This window comes from Zootoca vivipara, chromosome 8, assembly GCF_965207765.1.
Source record: "Zootoca vivipara chromosome 8, rZooViv2.hap1.1, whole genome shotgun sequence".
Taxonomy (NCBI): Eukaryota; Metazoa; Chordata; class Lepidosauria; order Squamata; family Lacertidae; genus Zootoca; species Zootoca vivipara.
The window spans coordinates 29,128,925-29,136,381 of record NC_142591.1 but is presented as its reverse complement, the minus strand read 5'-3'; positions in this window follow the sequence as shown (position 1 = coordinate 29,136,381).

Genomic DNA, 7,457 nt, shown 5'->3' with positions numbered 1-7,457 from the left:
AGCAATGCAGTCTGAAACCATTAACTGTCAGGGGTAATAACACTCAAAATACTGAAGTGCAGTAGAACAGCAGCACTTTTCTGGGGATGATACACTGATGTGCAAGCACACACCTGTGAAGAGGGCACTAAATCTCTCCTTGCATTTATTACTATCGATGGAAGGGTGGGGGGGAACAACACTAATAATGTAAAGTATAAACGGAAATAGCAGACAGTAGAGAGTGACATTTGCATGGTCCCAGTCAGCTTGTTAGCTGAAGTGGGTTTTAATTAGCTATTTTCCAGCAAGCAAATGAGCAAATTAGTGACAGTCATAAACAAACAGAGACAATCAGACCCAAAGAACAAAAATTGATCACAAGCCCCCGAAACTGCCTACCCACCCCCAGTTTAAAAAACAACAACCAATGCTTTAATGCCTCATCTAAATTTACACTTAACAGAGCAAACCGTGTCAAACACAACACAAAGATATTCACATCAGAGAGTACAACTGAGATATGACACCAGAAGGAAAAGTCATACGATACGGCCTCATCCTCAGGATTTGTTTTACCCACCAGAGTTCAGCAGAATTTTCCTTCTAGTAAGTGTGCTTCAGATCTCAGATAGAACAGGATGTTAAGAGGCCATTTTGATGTATCAAAAGCTTTGTGCACATCTGCCACATGTGTATTTATTTGAGGGATTTATTCTCCAACCTTCAAAATGTTCTCAGGGCGGCCAACGAGAAGTTTAAAATTGCAATGAAATAAAACAAAAACATTAAAACACCGCATTATAAAAAGCAGTCTAACAGCAATCCAAAGATTCTTTAAAAAACAACACACACAAAAAAAACCCAAAAGCCACCACTAGACAAATCTCCCTGGCAAGAGCATCCTGTAGCCAGGATGTCATCACTAGGCAGGCCCTTCCACCACACCTGTAGGCCTTCACTGAATATCTTAGTTTACAGGCAAGAACATATGGATAAGGGATTTGAAGGTCAGAGCTAGAGCTGTTAATTCACCCCAGAAACAAACTGGAAGTCAGGGGGCTGAGATGGGTTAGGTTAGCTTTCAATAGAGGGTGCTCCAGAAAGCTGTTCTTCGTTTTCAGAGTATCATATATGACAACATTTCATAGACAAAACACATGCAAAACCTATGTTCTCATGTCTAGAAGAGCCAAATCCTGTGCATTATGCATTGCTGTTCTGCTGTTCTCTGTTTGCTGTTCACTGTATCCATTCATTCCGCAACCACAGGGGTCCTCAAACTTTTTAAACAGGGGGCCACTTCACTGTCCCTCAGACACTGTTTGGGGGCCAGACTATAGTTCGAAAAAAATATGTTTTGTTTGGGAATGCAACTGCCCCCCTCCCTTCAACAACTACCACACTGCCCCTAAAGTTCACACACTCACAAACGTTAGCAAAAGGGATGCCTGCCAACCCGGGCAAAAAAAGTGTACCACGATACTTGTACCAGGATACTGAGCAGCCCGTTGCTAAGCATGAACCAGCGGCAGTGGTAGCCCTTCAGGTAGCTGGTCCACTTGAAGAGCCAGCCTTTGTACGTGTCGGGACCAGGGCCGGCCAACGTCGGGGTGGTCGCGGGGGTGGAGGGCCAGGGCCCCTCGAGGGTGGTGGCTCCGGCCAGGCTCATGGTGACGAGGAGGGCAGGAGGAGGAGAAAGGCGGTGAGGCAGCTGCTTGCATGCCAGGCAAAGAACGGTACTGAGCAGGAAGACCAGCCCACGGGTGCTGGCGCTGCACAGCAGCATGGCTGCTATCCCCATAGGCGATGCCACCACCGCTGAGGCTGCACTCGGCCACTCCTCCTCCTGGCTGCTTCACCTCAGCGCTGCCACCAGGGCTAGTGATGGGGAGGGGCCGGATGCAGAGGTTGCGCTTGTGCAAGGGACGCCATACTTCCTTTCACCATAGACCCATTAGACAGCGGCGGGTTCTGCAATTGCGGGGTGGGCCGGGTTCAGGACTCTGGTGGGCCAGATCTGGCCTGTGGACTGTAGTTTGAGGACCCCTGCACAACTGTCTGTCTTTTGGGTAGAGGGAGGGGTGTTCTACACTCTTTTACCAATAGCTTGCAAAATGTAGCAGCTCGTACAAGCAGCTTTTAAACAAAGCATCCTCGAAATGCATAATAAAAAAGGTTTTTTTTAAAAAAAAAGTGACAAGGGACAGAAAATGGTGGCACATTTGTAGTGTAGCAAGTGGTTCGAATCCCTGCAACGGGGTGAGCTCCCGTTGCTCGGTCCCAGCTCCTGCCAACCTAGCAGTTCGAAAGCACGTCAAAGTGCAAGTAGATAAATAGGGACCGCTCCGGCAGGAAGGTAAACAGCGTTTCCGTGTGCTGCTCTGGTTCGCCAGAAGCAGCTTTGTCATGCTGGCCACATGACCCGGAAGCTGTCTGCGGACAAACGCCGGCTCCCGTGGCCTATAGAGCGAGTTGAGCGCCGCAACCCCAGAGTCGGACACGACTGGACCTGATGGTCAGGGCCCCTTTACCTTTTGAAGGGATCCAGGTGGCGCTGTGGGTTAAACTACAGAGTCTAGGGCTTGCTGATCAGAAGGTCGGCGGTTCGAATCCCTGCAACACGGTGAGCTCCCATGCTCGGTCCCAGCTCCTGCCCACCTAGCAGTTCGAAAGCACATCAAAGTGCAGGTAGATAAATAGGGACCGCTCCCGTGGGAAGGTAAATGGCGTTTCTGTGCGCTGCTCTGGTTCGCCAGAAGCAGCTTTGTCATGCTGGCCACATGACCCAGAAGCTATCTGCGGACAAATGCCGGCTCCCTCGGCCTATAGAGCGAGATGAGCGCCGCAACCCCAGAGTCGGACACAACTGGACCTGATGGTCAGGGGCCCCTTTACCTTTAATCCCAAAGCAACAGAGGTGCTTGCCTTTTGCAAGCATTACTCTCTCTCTCTCTCTCTCTCTCTCTCTCTCTCTTAAGATGAATTACTGAAGTATTAATTTTTAACCCAGCTGAAGCATTCAGAACTTTGCCAAAGTTGTGGGTGTTTACATATTTTGTTCCAGAAAAAAATAGAAGCTTAAGGAATTTACTTGCAAGATGAACCGGTCATTTGGAGACAGGAAGGAATTAACTGTCTCCAGCAAATGTATTACTATTTGCTAGCTTAGGCTATTAGATGGTTGTAGCAATCCACAGGTTTTCTTTTAAAAAAATAATAATCTGGTTCGCTGAATCGACTGTGATGTAGACCCGCCCCAAGTGTATTATTGTGCAGTTTTCAACATGTGCAACAGCTCTTCAGCACTGACTTCTGCAATGACCCAGCCTTTTCCCTGAGAGGGAAATCAATCAGTATCTAAATGGAGCAGTTATCCAAGTTCACGAGTAAGGACTTTAGGAATAAAGAAAACTGTGGTAAAAAGTGTTCACAATCAAGTCAGCATTCTAGCTAGAAATGGGTGGAGAACACAAGACAAATGTACACGTGAGATGACAATATATGTGCAAAACACTTTATATACATCAGTCTGTGAGGAAACCCAGGGACCCAGGTGGCGCTGTGGGTTAAACCACAGAGTCTAGGGCTTGCTGATCAGAAGGTCGGCGGTTCGAATACCTGCAACGGGGTGAGCTCCCGTTGCTCGGTCCCAGCTCCTGCCCACCTAGCAGTTCGAAAGCACATCAAAGTGCAAGTAGATAAATAGGGACCGCTCCCGCGGGAAGGTAAACGGCGTTTCTGTGCGCTGCTCTGGTTCGCCAGAAGCAGCTTTGTCATGCTGGCCACATGACCCGGAAGCTGTCTGTGGACAAACGCCGGCTCCCTCGGCCTATAGAGCGAGATGAGCGCCGCAACCCCAGAGTCGGACACGACTGGACCTGATGGTCAGGGGCCCCTTTACCTTTACCTGTGAGGAAAACACAAGTTCTCTGTGGACTTCTTCACACTTTACATTTTTAGCATTAACATGTGGCATGCATACATGGTATGTGAACAAAACACTAACATATTTGAATGACAGTCTTACACATTTATATAAAATACTGCACATGTACCACATGGAGCCAGTACTTGTTTTTCAAAGACACATGTTAGCTCTCTCATAATGTATAATGCATAATGTGACAAATCCACACCGTGATCAACTCCCGTCCGGAAACCAATGTCCCCACAGTGGAAGGATGTGTGGATCCAGAATTGGCCTCCACAGTCACTTACGGACTCATTGTTAAAACCGTGTTAATGGAAAACAATCTTACTCAGCTACGAGTAATCTCCAAAGAAGAAGAAGAATGTATAAAATTGTCCTGTTTCCCATCTCTTCATTTTTTCCCCCATTCTAAAAGCCCCACTCCTGACATCCTTTGTAACGCTAGTATAGCTTAGCCGGCATTTAAAGTGTATTTAAGTTAAACTAGTTGAAATGCATTACGGTAATTAAATTAAAATATGTCCCTCTCTTAGCCAATATATACAGTAGTTAGATATTCAGAAACAACTAACCTACCTTTCTTCCACAAATGTTGGTGGCTACCAAGATTAAAATGTGCAAAATAAAGGGTTATATCCAATGTTAGTCAGAGTAATCACATTGAAATTAAAAGACATTAGATCCATTAATTTCAATGGGTCTACTCTAAGTAGAATTTAATTGGCTATAACTCATAATACTCCACACACACACACACATGCAATAAGCTCACTTAAAAGTTACATTAAATACTTTGAATAAGAAGGTTTTTATTTGCATTTGAAATTCTTATTCTTTGATGGTTCCACCCAGGCCTGCTTCCAAGGCAGTCCAAGACATTTTGGCACCTGAGGTGAACCACAAAAAGGCGTCTCCCCTCCCCACCAGGGAAAAAGGGGTGAGTGAAGATCTACATCAGAAATAAGGGGGGAATAAATATCTGCATTTGGGATCTGTTGCCCCTATGGATCCTGCCATCTGAGGCAGTCACTTCACTTTGCCTCCTGGGTCGGCTGGCCCTGCTTGCTTCAGCACTCCTTTATTAGTCTAGGAACATAGCATTTGAAGCAATGCCTCCTCAGAAAATCTTACCAAATGAAAAAACTGAACACTGAAAGTCTGTCACATACTGTGAGTCTTTACTTTATGGCCCTGGGAACTGGCACAGATACTTAGCTAATAATGTATTGTGTAGTTAGGCCCTAAGCCTAATAATTCCTTGCTCCTTTTTCTAACTGAGGCAAAGAAAGTCTGCTTTAATAGCCAGCTTGTGAAATTATTCTACATGTGTAGTTTTGCCCTCTTTAGCTCAGGCCAGGACAATACCCCAAGGTGGGAGGGAGAGGCTGATCTAAGGCCACCTAATAAGTTCATGACTAAGATAAAATATGAGCCAGGGATTTTGTCTGGGACACACACAGCTCACACTTTTAGCCACAATATCACACCAGTCCTTGGATTTTATATATTTCTTGAAGCTTGTGAAACTCTGTGTTGTATTAATACTAATCAATGTGTGTGTTTCATTTCACAGTGCTAAAGAACCTCTCATAAATGCACTTAATTTAAGCAAATGGGAAAAGGGAGTCTTTATCACATAGTCAGTAATTGCTCCTTTGCAATACAAAATATCATCTAACTACATAATGGCAAAGCTATTTTTCTAACAGGTATTATATGCTCAAAAGACCACAGGGGCTTCACTTCCAGCCCCAAAGATGCTCTCTGTGCTTGTTATTTGAGTCTATCAGGTATTGTAATTATGTAATTAGGCAGTTTTTAAAGACTGTTTTAGGTACCCAATAGATTAAAATGGCTGCTTTGAAACAGATTTTGGACTGATGTGTAATTACATAATTAAGTCTATGAAGTGAAAAATCTTTACAAAAAAGTCCAGGGAAAAAATGAAATATGGTAGGTTATTTTGAACTCTTGCAAAAGCAGATGACGACCGAGGAGCAAAAAAATATATTATAATAATGCTGGAGAGGGGGGGGGGAATCTTCCAAGGCTTAATCTCTTTTCAAGTGAATGGTTATTTTATGAACTGAAAAACCACGAATGAACAGGAAAGATTGACCTTGTAAGCCCCTGCCCAGCCTTGGACTAGCACATTCAGCACTGGACCAGCCCTGATCCACCACTGTGTCTATCCACTTGCAGGATGTCAACAATAGTCTAAGCTCCACCCTTCTGGCAATAGGACCGTTTTTATTTCAACCACATGGCAAATATCTTATGACTCTTTAGTGTGTAAATTATACATCTATTAGCCAGGTTACCAAAGAACAAAAGGTCCAGCCAAAAGTCCTTTTTAAAGTCCTGTTGATTCCAACCAGGAAATAATTAAGCACAGGCTTAAATGCCAGTGAAATCATATAGATGTAACTTTGGGCTGGATCATGCCCATGGTTTGTGCACTATGGCAAGGAACCATGGATGTCTGTACAGTGGTACCTCGGTTTATGAACACAATTGGTTCCGGAAGTCTGTTCATAAACTGAAGCGTTCATAAACTGAAGCGAACTTTCCCATTGAAAGTAATGGAAAGTGGATTAATCTGTCCCAGACGGTCCACGGAGTACTTAAACTGAAGCGTACTTAACCCGAAGCATGGGTGGAATTGGTTCCGGAAGTCTGTTCATAAACTGAAGCATTCATAAACTGAAGCGAACTTTCCCATTGAAAGTAATGGAAAGTGGATTAATCCGTTCCAGATGGGTCCAAGGCGTTCATAAACCGAAAATTCATAAACCGAGGTGTTCATAAACCGAGGTTCTACTGTACACTGCAATGTAAATATAACCTGGATTGCTCTGTCCTGACATTGACTGGAAGCTCACCAGGCAAAATGCACCAAGACAGGTTAGAACTTCAGTACATTGGACAGCTCCAAGTGAGAGACATTTTCTAAGACACCTAGAACTAAACTGAGGGCTTATCTCCACTTACCTTTCCTCCACTCTTTTCAGACATGGCCAATGCCTATAAAGCTCCCTGTCCACACACTGTTTCGTTTCCCCCCAGAGCTTTCCCTGTAAAAACCTGCTCTTTACTGCTGAATAATAACAAACTGCAATCCATGGACCTGTGCCTAGAAAGAGCAGGGCAAAAGGTAAGTGTAGATAAGCCCCGAGGCCTTTTATACTTTCAGGGCCATATGATTGTGATTTTGCAACATCTGCGATAGATTCGTTTATTTTGCATTTAAAAACTACCCAGTGTATTAGGACTCACTCTTTCTTTATATCATTAGCCGTTACGAAACATTTGAGACTGTGGGGTGGAAGCACCTTTTTGCTTCCTTTCCAAGACACAGTTGAACATATGATTATGTGCAGTAGTGAGAGCTCTTCAATACAGCTGTGATTTGCAGAGCACTGAAAAAATAGGAGACAATCGAGGACATTTCCCTTTGTATTTTACAGTTATGTGCTCAATGATGTAATGCCAGTACACCTCTCAAAGGGACTTTTAGTGATATTTGCTTTTCAGAAGTCCTGCA